The 22,179-nt window shown below is 35.5% G+C and overlaps 1 long non-coding RNA gene across 1 annotated transcript; it reads left to right on the top strand.

Moving 5' to 3' along the window:
- Nucleotides 1–13,064: 13,064 nt before the first annotated feature.
- On the top strand, nucleotides 13,065–15,182 carry LOC131525239 (uncharacterized). Its single transcript, XR_009267156.1, has 3 exons — nucleotides 13,065–13,434; nucleotides 14,566–14,681; nucleotides 14,896–15,182. It is a non-coding gene; the product is annotated as an uncharacterized LOC131525239 (long non-coding RNA).
- The last annotated feature ends 6,997 nt before the right edge of the window (nucleotides 15,183–22,179 follow it).

The following is a 22,179-nucleotide window of genomic DNA, read 5'->3' as shown; positions in this document are numbered from 1 at the left end:
TTTGAAATAAGCTCATTTTGTGCATAAAATTGTAAAATTTCTCAGTTTAAACATTTGTTATGTTATCTATGTTCTACTGTGAATAAAATATTGGCTCATGTGATTTGAAATTTTTTTAGTTTTCATTTTATTCAAATTTAAAAAACGTCCCAACATTTCCGGAATTCGGGTTGTAGAATTCATTGCTATTTGCACTTAGTGTAAATAGCATATCGCTAATATATATATATATATATATATATATATATATATACAGTATATATATGTATGAAAAGAAAGAAGCGGAAGATAAACAAACACCATCGTAATCATCATAATAAGCAAACTTCATGCATCCATGCTGGTACGTGATAGGTGAAAGACCAATGAGATGAAGAGGATCTAGTCAAGCATTGAGTGCACTTTTAGGAGCTCATATCATCAGTTATTCTTTGCACACAGTCACATCAGAAAGCAATGAACAAATCAAAGCCCACTCCCAACGAAAGCTTTCATAACCTGTCTGTAGAGGGCCTGGTGCTTATAGCTTCCATTATGAAACTCTTATGATTCGTATTTATTCTTGCATGCATCAGTGAATATTGTGATTCTCAAATTTCGATAGCGAAAATACACCCTGGCAGAAGCGCCCATGTTGTCTTGTGGGACGCCTCTGCGGCACGAGCACACGGGCTGGTTCATTAACAAGAGGACAAAGAGTAATTAAACAGCAGAAAGAAAGGGTCATCTGTATAAATGAACATCTGTTGGCAGAGCAGGGGAGACAGAGACACTCGTGAGCGTGTCTGGACGGAGGAGAGAGTACAAGTCCTGTGATGCTCTCTGGAGAAAAGGAGGAAATAAAGAGATCGGAGCCTCAGCTGCGCTGGGAAATTTCAGTGACTGCTGGAATACTAAAGAGCGTGATTGCCGTAATAAAGAAATGAGCCCTGAGCCATGTGTGTTAGGAGTTTGACAGGCCAAATAAACAGGTTCATTGCTTCCGAAATCAGTGCCTTTGCTTCTCTCAGCAGAATCCTTGGCATTGTGTTGTAACTATTGCATAAAGGTCCGACGCACAACTGGGCGCCCTTGATAAAAATGTCGGTACAGAATAATTATATAAATATAACTGCAAGAAAACAAGAATAACAGATTTAAGGTTTAACACAGAGATGATATATATATATATATATATATATATATATATATGTATGTGTGTATAACATGCTTACACAGGATGTCTTATTTGTTGCATTTAGCTTTATTTATTCCTTTCCGCTGACAGTGAGTACAGCGTGCATACTTGGTAAAGTAAACCTTGACATAATCTTTTGAAATCTGATCATGTTAGTGCATTAAGCACATTGTTTCTTTATAAAGGCAGAAAAAAACTAATATTCATAACATTTCCAGAAAATAAGCATTGTAATATACTGTGGTGTATACTGAGTACACCATTACTCAGTAGATGGATATTACAGCCTTCGGTGTAGAAATACTGAGCATTCCTTCGTTTTTATTGTGCATTAGAAGAGAAGGGAGGCTGGTATATGCCAGGGAAGGGCTGCAATCTGGGCTCCAGATCTGCCACAGGCAGCAAATGAGCGTCAGGAGCTTCCAGTGGAATGCAATTACTCTTAACAATCCGGCCAGTGGCACAGTGAAAATTCATGACATTCATACCATGAGTCTAACTTTCAGAACTCTCTGTACCAGCAAGTGCTGGGAAGATCCACAAGGAGAGGATATAAACCTGTCACAGTTACTGGAAATAAGCTGTTTTAATTAATCAGGATAGGTGGTGAGTGCTAGCATTGGTTATCAAGGACCAAACCTATGAAATTTTAATGATTTATGACCAAAATACTTTCCTTTTTACAGTGTGTATGCGCAGATTGTGCTTGATAACCTGACAAAGTGTATGTGATGTTAATGCTTTAAACTGTGTTCCTTTATCATCAGAACAGGAGTAGGCTACAGAAGTAAAAATTGATCTGCATACAGTATGTAGATTTTCTCTCTGGATGTAAACACCATTCTGGTTGTCGATAAAGAGTGGCTTGCACTCAATATGTTGCGTGATTCTACAGCTCGTAAGTATTAGTCATTTTCTGACTCTCTGAACTAGCACTTAATTTCATTGGTATTCATAATGTACATTTTTGCTTGTTTGGGTGTTAAATGAAATGGACGTATTGACAGCATCTAAAACAAGGTATTAACCAACATGATCTCACAGAATTCCGTGTAAGACCACGGACTTAATTAACCTCCGAATCTGTGGTGGCATCACGGAATCGCCGAAAATTCCGTGATGGGCTCACAGAAGTGATACCAATGTAAGTCAGTGACAGGCATCAGCCGTGCTCCACGCACGGATTCACTGGTTCAACACTTTAAATAGGAAACCCTTAGCATCAATATGCCGACGCGATACTGGGAAATTTATCGTCATCATTATTGTTCAGAACTGGGTAGGTTTAGGGTAGGGGTGGGGTCAGGTAGCTACTCCAGTGAAAGTATAAATTTATATACAAAATATAACTGCATCGGAGTCACTCTTTTTACGTGGTCCGATGCAGCGCTGGTGTTGAACCAGTGAATCCGTGCATGGACCACGGCTGATGCCTTCTTTGAGCCCAATCACGGAAGTTTCGGCGATTCCGTGATACCACCACAGATTCGGGGTTAATTAAGTCCGTGGTCATTACACGGAATTCTGTGAGATCCGGTTGTATTAACTGATGAGCAGCTAAATTATAATCTAAAAATCTTCAGGAATATTGTACATTATAATAATATGTGTATAGTGGTTTCTATTATATATGCCACCATTCAAAAGTTTGGAAATTTTTTTTGACAGATTTTTGACAGAAGTCTCTGAAGTAAAGAAGTTCACAATATTGCAGAAGTAAAACTGCAATATTGTGAAATATTACTAATAAAAATATCGGTTTCTATTTCAATATATTTTATTACAATATGTTATAATATAAAATGTAATTTATTCCAGTGATAGCAAAGCTGAATTTTCAGCAGCCATAACTCCAGACTTCAGTGTCACATGATCCTTCAGAAATTATTCAACATTTCTTATTACTATCAATGTTAAAAACAGTTGTGCTGCTTATTTATTTATTTATTTATTTATTTTTTGTGGAAACTGTAACTTTTTTTCCCCATGATTCTTTGATAAATAGAAAGTTCAAAAGTACAGGATTTATTTATGTTTTATTTAAAAAGAAATTACTGACTACAAATTTTGAACGGCAGTGTAGTATATTTATTTAACATATTGGATTGATTTCATTGAATAAGTGCAATAAATTCAATCTATTAAATCCATGAATTAAATATTATATGAACCTAAAAGGATTCTCAAACTTTTGGCTATTTTCTAAGTTGTGCTTGTATTTTAGATGCTATCTGTTCTTGTACATTCCAGTATCTTTGCAAACACTTTACATATGAATACCTACAATACCAACAATATCATACAACTAAATCTGTTGTTGGAGTGTCTTTCTCCAGCAGAATATTTCTAGTTAAACGACACCTCTGTGCAGTTTGCCATGACTCCCCACAGGTTGCAGTAGAAAAAGTGTAATAACCATGACAAATGGATCCACATCAGTACACTGTACCAAGTTGTTTTGTCAGTTGTTTTGAATTGTGTAACCCTCCAATGCCGCTTCCAGGTTCACATTCTTTATATTGACCTTTTGAATGTCACACACCACATATAATGTAATTGGCTACTTGTTGTAAGAGCTTTAGAGGCTGAGAAAGGTCAGCAGCAGTATCATATGTGATGATTACATGGTAGCACGCTGGCCAAGACGTTGTCTATCGGCATCACGCTGTTAAAAGCTCCGGGTTCACTTGTCATGTTGCGCTCCACCTGTAGAGACATTAATTGCACGGCAGAAACTTATCTCACAGAACCACCTGATTCCAAACAACCAGCGCTGTTCGGAGGGCTTCTAATAAATAGTGCTGGTTGTCCAGGTCAGCCTCAGGTTGTGCAAACAATTGAGCCCCCAAGGAGCATTTTGAGTGGTGCCACTTAAACCACCACTGCGTTTGAGAGAATTACACATGTCTGAGGCGAGACCCTGGAAGGGCACGTCATTCTCTCCACCATGAAGCTCATTTATTATTAACTGCTTTGTGCATCTTTTATTTCATGCTCCGTAATGTATGCAGCCTTGCATGTTTAATTATATTTCACCCAGCTTACTTCAGTCTTTGGCCCACACTCTCATTTTTAGAGGTTTGCAGCCCTAAAATGTTACGACTTATTTCGTTGGTTAGAAAGAAACACAAGTGAAGTGTTCATAAGACATCAAGTATGACATTTCCTAGAAATTCCTGCTGCAGTTTAACATTATTAAATGACTGTAATTGTAAGTTGTTCTGTAAAGGAGGCAGTGCACAGGAGCATAATACCATTCACCAGAGAAAACGGGAATCTACGCTTAATGAAATGTTTTTGAGCTGCTGTTGGAGTGTAGATGTACCACGAATCTCTTGATCTGTGAGGCAGCTTGAATATAAAAGCATTCCCCTTGAGGAGTTCAGGATTTCAAGTCTGTGACTTCTCAAAAATCTGGCAAGTGACATTGAGCAGTGTACTTTTTGCTGAGTTCAGAGCTCTAAATAAGGATATAAATAAATTTGAGGTTTTTTTTGGAATCACACATTTTTATGAATCTTGTTTTGTTTGTTTTTCTCAGCACTAATCTACAGTAGTGAAGCACTGTGAGATCAAATTTACATTAACCTCCATGTTGCTAAAAAAAAATTGTGTTATTCTGATTGATGTGAGCTTTTATTTATTTAGTGAAATTTATTTATTTAACGTCTTCCAATAAGCAATGCTCCTTGATTCTGTCTGACTTTGCACATCGCATTGAAAAATGTTCCTTTGGCATGGAAGGCGAGGGAAAGGGGAAAACAGTTTGTTAGAAAGTTAAACAGGAGTGAATGAAAGAAAAAAAAAACATGAATCTCTCTTTTTTTTTACAAGATGCAACCTTGAGTTTCTGTGCTGCTGTCCTCTCTTCAGCCACATGCGTAGCCTGATATATACTGACATGGAGCAACTTAAAACAATGACTTATTTACTAGGTGTATAAACACATTACATCAGTATCACTGAAGAAGAATTTGTAAAATAGATTTTTTTGGGCAAAGAGGTGCCATTAAGAAACCTGAATCTTGCTATGTTTATGTTTATGTCTATCACCATTCACATGTCTCCCTCAGCCTCAGACTTTTTTTAAAGTTCAGTTACTGGGGTTTATAACTGAACTTTACAAAAATATCAATAAAATTAATATACTGTAATTAATTTAAATTAAATTCATTTACTTTAATAATTTTGATTCTACACTGAAAAAAAATTGACCGTGATTTTAACGGTAAAAAACTGTGAAAATGCTACAGTAAAAACCTGTTAAATGGTTAACGGTAAGTTCCTGTAAAATTTACAGGGAAAAACGTAAACTGACCTTCCCAGAATTCCCTGCATTGCATTTCAAATTTTGTTTGAATTGGATGTTTTTTTCTTTGAAATAACTATGTTTCTACTTAGTTTTTTTTTTCTTATAAGTTATGTTTATTAATGATAATAATAATTAATAATCATTCGTTACATTTATATAGCGCTTTTCTGGGTACTCAAAGCGCTTATAGAGTCATTAGGGTTGTATGTTATATCTAATGATGTTAAATTAATGTTTACTGCATATTTCAGTTTAATGAGTCTCACCATGATGGGGTTTAGTGTTTGTGTGAATGACACTGTACACCTTCTATATATGTTACTATTTAAAAGCTACTTGTGATGGGCTTTGGTTCATCGTGACTTTCTCATCACCACCTGCATTTGGTGGTTATCAGTGTATTTCAAAGGTACAAAACAGATTTCAGTACTTCAATAGGTTGGTATATTAACATTATATCAGTTAATGAAATTACGGTATTTAACTGTAAATTTAAGTTAAATCCTAAAATGTTGTTACCGTATTTTTTATGGTAGAATTCCGGCAACCAAACCTGCCGGTTTTGTACCGTAAATTTTACAGTGTACATATATATAACCCTGTATCACATCTTACTTCAATTCTTGTTTTTTACATCTGTTTGTCTTTTCTTTTTAATCGTGTCTTAACAGTGATAAGTGACTGTCAATGGTGCCAAAAATAGACGCATGACGCCCCTGCAATCCAAAAGTTATTGCATAATGCCATTAATAAGCACATTAATGTGACACTAGTGTTCTAAATCTTGATTTGAACCCATATATCATACTGATTCTCTAACAGGTGGCAGCAGAGCCCCATGCTCTCACTGACTGAGCTGTCACTAAGAATTTATTTCTACGCTAAACACTCTTTTTCCCCTGACTTGGCGGGCCCCTCGGAGCCTCACCAGCTGGGCGTCTCAGGGGAGTGCTGACTCTATTCATCATTTGGTAATTAGCCGGTTAACTCCATTAATGAACTCTCTACCCACAGTGATTGAATTTGGAAGGCTGGGGATGGGATTTCGGTCTCTTTCCTTCTTGCTCTTTTTATCTGTCTCTCTTTGCCTTTCTCTAAATCTCTCTCATTAAGTTCCCTTTTCACTAATTAAGAAGTCAGAGTGTATTGATGCACACTTGTGTGCATGATAACTACTTAAGTGAACAGAAATGAATCATTCACAGGTTTATTTATATTGCATTTTTAGTTTGTATTTTCAATGAAAATGGATATTCATTTTGAGATTGGGTAAAGGTTACATTTAACAGAGTTAAAAAAAAAAAAAAAAAGTTATTTGTTTTTGTTAAAGATGAACTTTAAGTGAACATTGGTTGACAATAAATGTAATGTGCATGTTAAACTAGGTTGACATGAGCATCATCTGTACCGAGAAGCCAAAAAAAAAAAAAAAAAAAACGATAATGTACTGATATATCTTCCATTTTAGTTGGATAGCTCACCCCAAAAATAAATTAATTAATTAAATTAAAATAAAATAGAGAAGAATGAATAAATTATTAAGATTCATAATGTTCATAATTTTATTTATTTTTATTTTCTTAAATGATGCCTTTACATTTTGGGATTTTCTAAAATTTTTACTGAAAAAAAAAAAAAAAAGTCTTAATTTGTGTTTAGAACATTAACCAAAGTTTTGTGACTTTGGAATGTCATGAGGGTGAGCAATTGAGGCCATAATCTTCATTTTGCGTGAACTTTAATGTCAAAGCTGCAAAAGCTTTACATGAATTTGAGTCTAGTTTATATGGATTTCTGTGGCTTTATCCTAAATCAAGTATAGATCATACTGCCACAGATAAATAAAATTGCTGTCCAGACTATATACGTGACTATTAGTAAAAGAGTCACTTTGTATTTTACCACACACTCACTTTCATCCGATTGGTGTAATTAATTTGTATCGTCCCTCACAGATCTTGCAAGAAGCTAATGCATATGAACAGGCCCAGATGTGTCCAAAACCAATATGTCATGCTAAGATATTCAATTATGTCTGTGTTGTGGAGACAGTATTCCTTACATTAGCAGTCTGGCATTCATAGGTCATGTGGCGCGTCTAGAATGAAAAAAGAAGATGAATTTGTAATGGCCTGTCAGTGCAGGGAAAAAAATCTAATCAGCATAAGCTGTCACTGCTAGAGCTAGTGCTCTGCCCTATTTATATTCATGTCTCATTTGATTGGCATCACCTCTTCTGGTATGCCCATCATATTCTACTGTGTTGCATTGCCCATGTTTTTGAGGCCACATTTGATGGCCCTTCGAAGGACACACATACCTCCGTCTTTCAACTGCTAATCGGCAAAATTGCACTGAGCCTTTACCATAAAACTGATAAAAGAATAAATGACAGGAAATACCTTGCCACCATAGACTGTGTTTAGTCCATGTTTAAATAGGTTGACATTTTCAAAGGTTGGCTAACTCTTGCACGGCTCAAAAATACCTTTAAATGTTACATGTAAGTATGTCAAACAAATTGCGGCTTGACGGAGTGCTACTTACTGAGCATTGTCAATCCACAATCTTTAGCATAAAATGTAGAAAATCACACAATATAGTTTTTAATTGATTCATAAACATCCAATGTGACGATTTGTTCCAGAACCCATTTAGCTTGTGACATCTGAGATATGACATGTTGCATTACAAGCTCTTGCATGCCAATGTAAACGGGAAAGAAGATAAAAAATAAAGATTATGTAGATTGACTGGTATATGACATGCCCTCATACGGTCCATCTTTAGCTCATGAAATGTGACAAACCTTCAAGTCAATCACAGGTCTGTCAATCTCTGCTGAAGCTCCATAGGTCAGGCATTGTGACACTGGGTCCAGCAAATGGGCCTCTAGGTTTGATTCTTTGCCCAGGTTGTTGGCAGAACATGGCACAGTAGGTGCCAGAGTCATAACAGAGATGTCAAGTGTCAGAACAAAACTGCAGATTTCCTGGGTTATTCACGTGTTTACAGTTTTTTTTTTTTTAAATTGCTTTGCCACAATTTTAAATTTTAAATTGGTAAATTTTCAAAACTCTTAGTACTAATATCACAACAGATCATCAAAAGTGAACTTTTTTCAAACATTTCAGCATATTTTCAATTGTGTTAGTAAAATACACACAATCACAAAATATCCTTTTCACTACACAAGTGTTTCATCTATATAAATGTTTCATTCACAGTAACTGCCTTTCATAAAGATATTACTATCAAACTTTTCATTAGCATGACTTCTCATTCAGTTTAATACATTTGTCTATTATTTAATCTAACTCATCTTAATGGTTAATTGGTGAATCATTTGGTGCATCTATAGATATAGATATTTAGTTTCTATAGAACGTGATTTCAAATTAGGGATAACCAAATGCACTGAATTATTTTTACACTAAAAGTGATTTATCTAAGATGATAACCACTATTTTGTAAGGGTGTGTGTGTGTGTGTGGTTCAGGTAAACCCTATTTTATGGGGACAAAATGTCCCCACAAAGATGGCAATATCTGTAATCATTGTCCTTTTTTGGGTCCAATGAGAAAAAAAAAATGTTTCATAAGGGTAGGTTTAGGAGTAGGATTAGTGTAGTATAAAACCCATTACTCCTGTGGAATGTCACCATAACGATAGGAAAACCTGTGTGTGTGTGTGTGTGTGTGTGTGCATGTTTTTGTGACAAATGAGGACAATGACAAGGGTATGACATAGGTATTACAAGGAGAAGGACATTACCCCACGTCCCCACTTTTCAAAACGCTTATAAATCACACAGAATGGAGTGTATTGAAAATCTGAAATAGCCCAAAGTCTCCTGTAAGGGGTAGGTTTAGGTGTAGGGTTGGTGTAGGGCAATAGCACATACAGTTTGTACAGTATAAAAATCATTACGCCTATGGGATGTCCCCACTTTTCACAAAAACAAACATGTGTGTGTGTGTGTACCTACTTACGTTACAGTAAACAATTTTTGGGGACAAATTGGTACCCAGAAGTAAGCAAAACTTGACAAAATCACCTAAAACCTCCCTTTGAGGATGTCCTCATTTGTAAAACCGTGTGTTTTGCTATTTGTGAACATACAGCAGGACACAAGGGAGAGGAACTGATTGGAGATGTATCAGAAGAACGGAGACAGATGGCATCAAATACAGCATTTTACATTACATCGTGCCATGTGATACTGTATATTGAAGCATTACCATGGTAAAGACTGCACATTACTATAACTCACCCTTCATCTGAAAAATTCAGCTAGAATATAGATTCAGTCATATGACACAGTGAGGACATTTACTGTATTGACAGTAAACTCTGTTCTAGCACAAACCTTTTGAAAACACACTGGATACTTTTACAAAATATTATTGATTTTATGTGAGATATGCAAGTTAGGTAATTTAAGTGTATTTTCTAACATGACAGTTATTGCCTTTATTGCTGTAATTATTTCAGCAACAAAGGTGATTTGAAACATGAATGTTTTCTTTTGAATGAACTGATTGTTAAAAGTACTAAATTGAAAGAAGATCATACTGTTGTGCTTTGGTGATTAATTCAAATGTTCTCAATCACAATGATCTTGTGTTTTAAAACAATGATTATGCGGAATGAACATATTCTACAATGAAATCATGAGATCAGGTTTTGAAATAAATGACTAGTGGTGTTACAAGTGTGATCAGTTTAAAGTTCTAAGAATTTTGAAAATGTACACCTTACTTGTGAAAATAGTACTGTAACAGTATTTGTACTGTGTTTTTTTTTTTGTGACTAGATTTCGACTAGAAACAAGACAAAACTATTAAGTAAGATAAGTCTTTTTGCAGTGTACAAAAATCTTCTATTTCAAATAAATGCCCTTCTTTGAACTTTCTATTCATCAAAGAATCCAAAGAACATTAATATAAATAAATAAATAATAATAATAATAATAAGAGATGTTTCTTGAGAACTAAATTAACATATTGCTATATGATATCTGAAGGATCATGTGACACTGAAGACTAGAGTAATGGCTGGTAAAAAAAATTCAGCTTTGCCATCACAGGAATAAATTACATTTTAAAATATATTAAAAATAAAACATTACTTTAAATTGTAATAATATTTCACAATTACATGGTTTTTAACATGGGAGACTTGAAAAACTCCTACTGATCTCAAACTTTTGAACTGTATGTGTATAATTATATAATAAAATGAGTGCGTCTGTTACAACCTTTCATAGTGACAAAGGAAATAAAACTCATTTAAATAGAACCTATGGGATGATAGAAATTCCATAGTGAATGAAAAAATGACTGAAACAGTAATGACATGATCTCATTTCATTATTTCACTCTGATGCCAAAGCCTGTACTCTAATTTACACGGTATGAACTGCATATTTCTTTTATTGAAATATCATTTAGTCCAATTTGCATTCTCATTTGAGCAGAAAGTCAAAACAAATAGCCTCCTCCCAGAGGAGAAAAATGTAAGCATGGTGTAATATGGTGAGGATGGCCACAATGATGAGAGGAAACAATCAGCAAAGACCCAGCAATCACACATTTAAGCTCATTTTATCCCTCCTCTGGCAGCTCTTGTAATAAGCATTGATTTGCTCATGTACCTTGTCAGGGAAGTGAAGTTATCAAACAGTAGAAATGGGTATTTTTGATACAAATGACTGTTTGAATGGGGATGAGGATTTTGCACAGTGTGGAGCGGACTGGTTTGGACCTGATCTGAACCGGATACTTCGAATCTCAACTGCTCAGGGTTTAGTAAATCCTGAAGCGAACAGACAAAGGGAATGTGGCTTCTCATTTTGTGGACTGCCATTGAATATGGAGTGGATGGGAAATGGCATCAGAGAGCGATAGAAGGCCAGCTGTCTGGGCCGAGTGATTCAGCCCGCGCTGGCAGATGAACAGGTAACAGAAGATCGCCTCCCGGCACTCGCTGCTCCATCCGCTCTCGCTGGGAAGGAAAGGAGAGGCGTTTTTCCCTCTGTGGCCTTGCTCTGTAGAACATTTGGCTCACTACAGATGAGACCATTTGTGTAAGCAAAAAGAGAAGTCAACACAGCCCACTTCGGATGTAGGCAGGGGAATAGTCCTTTCACATCAACATCCCAGCAGTTCTCAAGGCTGCAATGTGATAGCGCAGATGTTACTCCAAGCCAAAGGTTTCAGCCTTTTTCACATGAGTTTGCAATTCAGTCCTCACAGGTTTTTGATTAAAGAGGAATAGAAGGGATTTACAGCTGCTGTGATGTAATAAAAATCAAGACGCTCCAAGTGCCATTTGACCTCAAATAAGCAGATGCATTGACAGGCTTTTAACTGTAGAAATGGTGTTATTAATCTGTATGAAAACACACTCATCTTTGTACAAATAATGGAGGTAATCTGCATTTCATGAACATTTGCATTAGTTGATGTTGGCAAAAATCCAAATGCTTTTGAGGACTCCTAAAGGGGTTGTATCATACGTACATTTCATTCATTCATTCATTGCTATTTTTACTATTTATTAAAAAAAAAATTGCACTTAGTAATTATTATTTGCACATGTGCATTTCACACACACACACACACACACACACACACACAAAAACTTCCCACAGTCTACACTTAAACGTGTTGTACATACTATTTAAATTTGACTATTCTGCTTAAAGATCAGTGAATACTGTTCACACTAATAAAAGTTTATTTGTCCAGGTACAGTATTTGGTTCCATAAAGAACCTTTAGCATCCATAAAACCATCCAGTGGTTTAGTGCTCTCTCTCTCTCTCTCTCTCTATATATATATATATATATATACAGTATATATATATATACAGTATATATAAATGTTCAAAGTGAATAATCTCATAGTTCTCATAGGGAAAAAAATAAGTAAATTAAGGTTCTTTGGGGAACCTTTACAGAATTTACAGCCAGCTTATTATGCTTAATATCCTGACAATATGTAGAGGTCATGTAAATGCTTTAAACTATTAAACCTGTTCCTAGATTGAGACCCACTGCCTTAAATTATTGTTTTTTATCGGTTAAAAGTCATAAATGCCCTCAATTTTGCCTTCAATTTCACCCAATTTTTGCTCTGTGTTTGAACACATTAAGCAGTGTTCTCGCACCGTTTTCAGGCTGCATATAAAAACAAGAAAAAAAAAAAATGATTTCAAATTTCCTACCTGGTTCATGGCATTTACGTACCCGGGCGCACTTTTTAGCGTGACATGAAATACGTACCAATAAGTACATATCACTGCAGTTTCCAAAATAAATGAACACTTTCACACAAATTTACAGAGTTGCGATTGATAAAGCGTAATTTTCGCACAATTACTTGAAGAATATCATGCTATGACTTCAAAACAATATTAATATGCTGGGAGATTTGAAAACTGATGATTTTGAACGTTAGCATCGCACACATCCAGCTTCATATCTATGGGTTTTCAGAGATAACAAGTTTGTTTGGTAGCTCACGGAGTACGGAGGCGGACTTAGGAGACGAGAAGCTCCAGTTCGAATCCCGTGTAACTACGGTTCGACAAAGCAGTTAAAATCTGCGTAAAAGGAAGTTCAAATGGCACAGCTGCATAAGCTAATATGTTTTTATATCTGTTTTGCATTTGTTAACACTATCGGGTAGGTTTAGGGCTGGATTTGGTGTAGGGCATATTTCCAACACGATAGAGCATTAACTTTTAGCGACAGTCCCCGGATATTTGAATTCTGAACCGCCGCAATACGTATCTGAAGCAACGTAATGAAAAAACAGCAATACGTACCAATATCTACGTAATAAAAACGTGCCAGGGTTCACATATTGAACCTGTGTTTTAGCGCCACTCAGTGGACATTTCTATTTGAAACTGCGGCGTAACGTCAAAGTGCACAGAGGTACGAATTTTTATGAGACTAGGCTGCAAATTTTATAATGTGATTGTTTTTTTTTGTTTTGTTTTCTTACATTGGTGGGTTTTTTAATTAGTTGTTTGGCGATTGTTATCAGCATATTGTTGTGCATGTACACTCATTGATTGTATAATTGTAGTTGGTCATGTGTCATCAAGTCAAGCTTTGAGTTTTGAAATTGTTTTCATAGTACAATGAACTCTTTTATCTTAAAAGAACAAGGGAAATTTGATTCCACACAATGTGATTCAAATGTTTTAGAATGAGCATATTGGACAGCATTAATGCTCAGATGTTGCAATACTTTTCAACAATGTGAAATCTGATTGCCAGACATTTGGACAGAAATGTGTTTTTCAACCTCCTGTGGGTCTGAAATGAGTCAGTATGTCATTATTTTAAAACAAATTTTCCTGCAAAGCTCTCATGCCTTACAGTCCAGTGGAAACATGCAGACTTATTGATGGTTTGAAATCCCTAAACATGATAAAGTAAAAATAACAAGTTAGTACATTCCTGTGGTTTGCAGAAGTACTTTTGTAGGCTGCTAGTTTTGTATATTTATAAGGCCGAAGAGACCCTATTACTAGTAGCAACTCTGCATTTTAACCAATAGTCAAACTTTTCTCTCCACATTTAAAGCTATATTTGGACAACTGGATTCATTTACAGTCGTGCATAATGTAGACCAGGCTTGTTTGCTAACTGGCTGTGATGTGTTTTCATGTAAAAATGATCTCACATTGTGGTGAAAGGTAGAGTAAAAATGCTCCATAGAATGTGTGACCAGCAAGTTATGTAGAATAAATGTCTTGTGAAAATGAAATACCACTGAACTCCCTTAGACAGCGGCCTCATCAGTTATTTAAGCACAGAATTATTTAATACCTACTGGATGTGTGAGATGCTCAATGTAGGAGCCCATGAGCAATGAAGTGGAGTAGGAGGCATATGTAAGGCCCGAGACAATAAGATGATGAGCAATGGATAGTTTGTTTGGATTTACTTACTATATTTTAAAATGAATAGCTTATTTAAAATTGTAATGCTTCATCATGGTAACTTTTGCCTATTTCTTGCTAAACAGTTTGAATTGTTCTCACCAATATTTTTCAGGTACAAAGTAAAAAGTTCTGAATGTTCAATAGAATAGCAAACAAGTGGATTTCTTGGAAGGAAATGCTTTTGAATGAATTTACTTCTGTGTCAGACCAGAGAAATGAAAGAAACACGTAAGTAAACTATTCCACACCTTGAACTTTTCTTTATGACTTTAGAGGGAAAAAAATAAAAAAATCTAACTGATTAAAGAAGTACAGAAAAAAATACCTTTTAGTTAAAAAAAAAAAAAAAGGTTTTGAATACTGTTTGTGTTTCATTCCTGAAACTCATCTCCTAATGTTCTATTTTGCTCTGATTCATTGAACCAATTTGTTTCTCTCACAGAGTGCCTCTCATTCTGTTGCTGTGACATCCATGAGAGGTTATGTAGCGCTGGGAAAGTGTGGACCGTGGGGATTGACCTGTCACAGATTCGCTTGGTTTAATGTGTGTGATCTTGTTTAGTCCCCTGACTCCCTCCATTGTGAGACGAATCCCAGGGCATCATTGTCCATGAGCTGTCCGACAAGAAAACGGTTTTATTGCAGCTGGATTTGCTATATATTTATATATCTCCCCATTTTTGGCAGACATCCCAATCCTTTTTGTCAACAGTAGGATATTGCAGTGCATAGGGGCTTATCCCATCAAAAAGTAGGTATTATATTTCTGAAGTAACAAAAACTCAACAGACTGTTTATCTTGAAATAACCAGATTAAAAAAATACACTCTGGTTCAATCTGAGATTTTTATCCTTGCTTTTAAAGGGTCACAAAGTGTTGAAAGCATTAAACAGAACGTCCTTCGTGACTGACATGAGTAAAGCAACCAAATGATTGCCTTAATGTCAATCTTTCGGGCAGGAGACACTGTGTAAAACCTAATTCTTGCAATTGCAGAGCTCAAAACCCTTCACATTTGAACTTCACCTTGTCAGCACCGGTCAATACAAAGTTCGCTGAGTGCAGTGAAGAGGAAGATAGTAATTACTGACTGGAAAGGTCAAGTGCACCCTGCAAGGGTGGAAAGGTGACCTGATATACTGTGACAAATGCTATGAATGAGAAAATGCAAGCAATGCATCGAACAAAGGGTCTTTTCATTAAAATCAAGCAGGAATATATTGAAGTGCCAGCGACAGCGTTAGATAAAGCAGCTCTATACCTTGCTCACCTTGTCAGGAAATGAGAACTTTTATGTGACCACTTGAATGGATCACATAAAAAAAATCACAGGAATAGAGTACCAAGCCCTTGTTCCTCAGTAAGATTGATCAGGTTGCAGTACACCCATTTCATTCATGTAGATCTTTGCTGTAAACATTTTCCAATTATGTGAGGCTACATTGATTTTAGAAGATTTAAAAAATAAAAAAAATGAACAAAAGGGAAATCTGACTAGCTACATTCATAATTAATGTCACGTTGCTGAACTTCTAAGCATTCTTCGTGACTGAAGTTGCTTTAGGGTTGTGCTACTGTACGTCAGTGAGCAGTTCCTCATCATTTTTTCCTCTTTGCTTTGTCTAGCAAACATTTTGAATGTTATCTTTTTATATCAGTCCTTTTATGTGCATTAATTTTTTTTTTTACTTATGAGTATGAGAAATGAGAATAAACTGAGCAATTTTTTTAACTGATGTGCTACATTATCAGAATATTGGGAAAATTAATTTCATTTTTGCAACCTTTAATCTGCCCTTTTAAATTAAACTTTTATTTAAATTAACCTTTTATCTAGCTGTAGTGATCTAATCCATCTGTGTTTTATTTTATTTTATTTGCTAAATGAAAAACAAAACATTTTGTAAATGTTTGCCACTCACAGTATGATCGTTGTTAACATTTCATAGTAAGGAAGTATAACAACTTCTCAGTTATGAATATTATATGAATCCTATCATGTCATGCTTTTTAAAGTTTAAGTACAGAATGAATCGGAACCTTATATTACTTTACATGATTTCAGATAAAATCATTGTGAATATAAAAAGGAAAAATATTATTTTATTTCAATATAATTGCACCTATGACTTCAACTGTCAACACGCTATTACACTAAATTAACGGTTTGCCTTAATTCAGAACAGACTTCATCTGCATTTCTGTAAGTGAGAATTTTTATCAGGCACCTCAAATAAAATGGGGTTTATGAAATTAAACAAGTGTTACAATAAAATTTATGACCTTTAAACTGTGTGCGAGCCCAGTTTGTTCTAAATGAAGACCTAGGCTAATGGTTCTGGGCAAAGCAGGAGGAACAAATGGAAGTGATTAAGATGTCAATGATCTAATTACAGCCCCATATTACAAAGCAGAGCTGCCAAATGAATCCATAAAACAGTTAAATAATGTTCCTTGTCACTTTCAGCTTGTCCTAATTTGTTTTCTGTTGACTGGCATCAGCTCTAGAACTCTATAACAAACTTCTAATGGTAATTATTTCACGTGATGTTTCTTATGTATGGTTTTGGATAGATTCCAAATACTTGGATGATATTTTTAGTTTACTATTCAGAAGAGTATTTGGACTGTAATGCTCATGTTCCTACCATCTTGTTGATGCATGCTTTTAAGGGGTTAGACTAAGGTGCTGTATTGAACCTTCTGATCCTCAGAGACCAAAACTGACCAAAAAAAGACCATCTCAATGGACCATCTGTTTCTCTGACCATCACAAACAATCCAAATGATCAATCGCTGATCATCCCTGATCAACTTTGTCTTCTTGATGTATTGAAAGGGGCCAAACCTTTGAGGAAGAGAATAGTTAATATCTAAAAACTATTACTCATTCTTAACCTGATTCTTGCTTGATCTAGTCGGTCAAATTTATATAACAAATTTTAAGAATAATAGCTTAATTTTGTCAAATAATTATTAGGATTGCACATTATATGTATATACATGGAAATTAAATGCTCTGAAAACTTCTAGTTTTCTTTTGCAGCTGGTTTGATTAGGCTTTGTAAAAGACTTTTCTTTCTTTTTGTAGGCGTTTTGCAATAGCAATAACACAATATAGCTTCATGAAGGCTGTATCTCTGTGTGTTTAATTGTGTCCACAAGCAAAGGATGTTTAATTGTGATGAATGAGTCACAATTCAAAGAAAACTGGGTTTGATAAGAGAAGAGTAGACATTACAGAAGTTGGTAGAGAGGGTGAGATAGCTGGTGTGAATCATTGTCACTGTTGTCCAGTGTGGCGTGATGATAAAGAGAAAGACAGGGAGAGGGGTTTGACCCCAGGGGTCCCATTTTTCACTTAACACCTTTTTTTTTTCTCACATAGGCCAACCCATTTTTATATATTAGATGGCTAAATAGGATACAGGCTCATGTGTGGAGAACATGTATGATCGTAGCTCAGAGTGATAGCGTTTGAGATTTAGTGTTTAGTCTGTGTCTTAACCTGCACAGCCAAGCAGTAACATTTTTCCCTTGTGGTTGTAAATGCTGTGTCTTATCGATATGAAGCACTGAAAGGTGGAGTGATTAAATTGAACCTCACTGTTCCTTAAAATCCACTGTAAACACAGAAAATGGAGTTGTGTTGGCGTTTAGGTGACCTTTTCAATTAAGAAGAAGGGTAAGGAGTGCCGGTTTTGTCAATGCAAGTGCCCTGAATATGAATAGTGCAGCAAATGGGTGACAAACCATTTTATTCTTACAATTTTGATAATTCAGCAATTATAATACCATGGAATAGCAGAACAATTGCACTAGACCCCAGAATCCACACTGACGCCATTATTAACTGCTTTCTGATTCACTTTCATTGGCATGTATGCCTTCTCTCTCACATATCATATCTAATTCATATGTATCATTTATTCATTTATATGTACATACCATTTTTAACAGTCTCTTAGAATTTACTTATTCAAAAGAAGTGCCAACTCAGAGACAGAGGCGTCATGCCCATTCAAAGTGAGGGGGCACGTGAGAGTATGTGATTTCAGATGCAGCCAGTCATTGAATCATTTACTCGATCGATTACAGGCAATTGCACACACACACACACACACAAAACAGACAAGGTATCTGTCAAAACTAAAATGTAAGTTACTTAATTTGCACTTGTTTATTGAATGGTTGTATAAATATCACTTGCAATCATGCTGGTCAATCATGCTAGTTATGCAAGTCAAAAGTAAACTGTTAGAAAACAAATTAGCAAAGTATTAATTCTAAAATATTAGTAAACTCAAATTATATTAGCGTCATAACAATTAAAGTAAGATTTGAGATAAATGCATCTCAGATAGTTTGTTTTATTCCCCTTTCACTACGTGTGACAGAATCAGAAGCAGTTGCTATATTAATGTACCCTTTGAAACAACTGAAAGCATAAAGTCTGGTCACAATTACTGTTACAATTACAAAATTTCGCTGATGTGAGCACAACTTTAGTGCACACTGTTAAACTTGAGTGATTTTAGTCCAGATTGCAGGCTAGATTAATGTTTTGTAATGCACTGTTATTTTATATAATCATTTAATTGAATTATTGTAGCTTAACGAGACAGATTTGTAATGAAGATACTGCTGAATGAAGCCAAAACAGGCATTACATATTGAATCTTTGTACAACCAGCTCATTTAACTTTGTTTTATTGGATATACACTGTTTCACTTCTAAATTTCCACTAATATTTGGTGTGTTCTTGGGTGTTCTAGATGAAGTCAGTATGACTGACTGACTGTCTCTGTAGAGGCAAGGCCAGATGGCAGCATCACATAAATTAGTCAAATGAATGGCTTAATAACTAAAGGCAAAAGTGTCTAGCAGAATCAGAGGCATGAGTTTACTGACAAACATCTACTCAGAGAATTTGTTGATTCTGTGAGCTGGGAGTGAGTGAGATATAATTCCTAACCTGCTAATCTTTCACTTTGAATCGGAGTAAAAAATGACATCTTTTTTTTTCCCCACGCATGGAATGTGACATCTGGAGTTTGAATATTATTCATGATTTCATAAAAGCTAAATTTGATGAAGCTTTGAAGTCACATTCATAGAGATTCACCCTTGAATTAACATTTATTTAATTGCGGAGGTTGGCTGAGATGCACTTCATTAAAGGTGCCTCAAAGGTCTCTATGTTGTCAACTAAGACACGTTCTGGTGTCTCTGATAATGAGGAAAAAAAGTGAAAGTTTAAAATCGAGCATTTCTTGAAACAATGCATGCTGGGTATTTTTCACATACAGAATTACCCAATTTATGTGTGACTTTCAGCACAGTGTTATTGCCTTTTTTTTTTTTTGAATGCACTGGAATTTTCAAGGATGCATTACTTGTTTAAATATTACACCTTGTCCTCAGAAATCAGTTGCAGCATTTTAATTAGTTTGTTCTATTATGTATTTCATTATTTCACTCAAACCTTGGTGGTTTGAGCATCTGTCATATTTTAGCCTTTTCAGCTTTATAAGGCAAAATCCACAAATTCATGGTCATCATTTTTCCTCTCTGGCAATTATTTGTTCTGTAGAGCTTCCTTTACAAATGTAACATGATTTGACATTCTGCTTTTGTGCTCATTGTCACTGCGCTTGGTGCTTAATGGTTTGATACATTAGACCTAGAGGAATCAATGCCAAAGTGCATAATACGGTGCTCTGTGATTGTAATTTTTTTCTTTTCTTTTTTTTTTTTTTTTATGCATTTCAGTCCATTTCTGTTGCCATGACTTTGAATGATAAATATAAAATCATTAATGCTTTCATTTCTTTTTCAAATTCGAATCTACATATAATTTTCTAGTTGATATACAGTATATGCTATGTGGTATGGTTATTATAGAGGTTCCCAAAAGTGTACAAAACACTTATTCTTTTATTGATAAAAACTTAACTGGCCGAAGGAAAGATGATAACATGCCTTTGTGCAGAATACATAATTGAAATACCACTGCTAGTCTTATCGAGGACAAACTCAACGGCTGTGTCATAAATCACAACAAAGCCCCCTGATGAAATGACTGATAACTCCTTTAGGAAGCATTTGCCACCCCAATTAAGCTGTTAGCAAACTAATTCCTGTTTATCTCTAGGTAATTAAAAGCGGGTTGCATTTGTTCCCAGCTACTTTCATTAACCGTCATTACCTGAATAAAATGAATCGGAAGCCTGTGTGAATGTTTTTGAAGGGCTCATTATCCATTGAGCTTGTCTTTATAGACTGAGCAAAAGCTGAAAATTCAAAATCATGAACACCATGTTCAGTTTGAATCTCCCTGATCAACACATCAGAGTGAAATTCAAAAGAACCAAGTTAAAAAACTGCGAATGTCAACAATATTCTCCACCAATTAGCCAAATGGGAACATTTAGCACATCCAGTTCCTCATTGACATGGAGCACAGTGGTGTGGTGGCAGGGAAGGAAGGCATACAGTAAGGCAGTGATATTCTCGTGTTGCTGTGTGTGTGTGTGTGTGGCCTTGCAGCGAGTCTGACAGCAGTGTGTGATCATGACATTGCTGAGAGCAGGCGGTTTGCATTAAAGACAGCAAACTCCTGCTGTGACAATCCGTATTACTGTACACTGCGTCTGTTAAAACATGTATAATCAAACTGTGCAACTGCCTTGCCTTTCTTACCACACAGTCAAACAACACTTTGAATATTCATTTATTAAAATTTAAAAAAAAAAAGAATACATCATCATAATATATGCATATATACTTATGGCTTGATTATAAATGTCTAAATAAGTATAAAAAGGAAATTAAGCTTACTTAAAGGTAATAAAAATTATGTTGTTATTTACCAATCCTTGTTTTTTATAACCCAAAGCACAATAGGAGATATTATTGCAGAATGTTAGAGCTGCTATTTTCCATACAAAGAAAATAAATGTATTCAAGACATTTTGAGTAACTTAAATGTCTGTTTCTCACAAAAAACTATAATATGGCAGCATAAGACTTGAAATATAGTGTATTACTTTCAATGTGCTTTTTTATTTTTTTTATTTTTACCTTTCGTATCTTAAAGGGGTCATCGGATGCAAAATTCACTTTACAAGTTGTTTGAACATAAATGTATGTTGGAAGTGTATGTACACATCCATCCTATAATGCAAAAATCCCTATTTTAAAATCCCCTTTCTCAAATCAGACTGTTCTGAGGTTCCTGTCAGAATTATGTAGTTCTGTACAGGCCCCTCCCACGATAGTTGATTGACAAGCCATCTTACCTTAGACCCGCCCTGAGTGAGCTGAGAGCTGTCTGCCATTGTGTCGATGCCGGTGCAGGGGAAGACAAGAACGTCTCCGATTAAGCGATTGAGGCGTTTTGTTGTTGGATGTAATAATGAATATAGCAGTCGTCATTTACTCCGGACATCTGAGCTGCTGAAGACGCAGAGGATTAATGTTACTTTCGTTTTGAAAGGAATGCGCCGATCCCCGATCTGCCTAAATGCGTCTATGTTCGCGCGAATCATTCGTAATCCAGCCTCACCTACAGAAGAAGTGAGTATAAGGGTTTTTTATGAATCTTTGCAAATCGCCTTTCCTAATAATGTGCTAGTTAGCCAGTTTCGCGGCTGAAGTTTAAAAATCTGCTCATCACCCAGTGGAAGAGAGGGGCGGGGTCAGCAAAACTCATTAGCATTTAA

Source organism: Onychostoma macrolepis, chromosome 19, assembly GCF_012432095.1.
Source record: "Onychostoma macrolepis isolate SWU-2019 chromosome 19, ASM1243209v1, whole genome shotgun sequence".
Lineage (NCBI taxonomy): Eukaryota > Metazoa > Chordata > Actinopteri > Cypriniformes > Cyprinidae > Onychostoma > Onychostoma macrolepis.
This window is presented reverse-complemented; position numbering and strand designations above follow the sequence as displayed.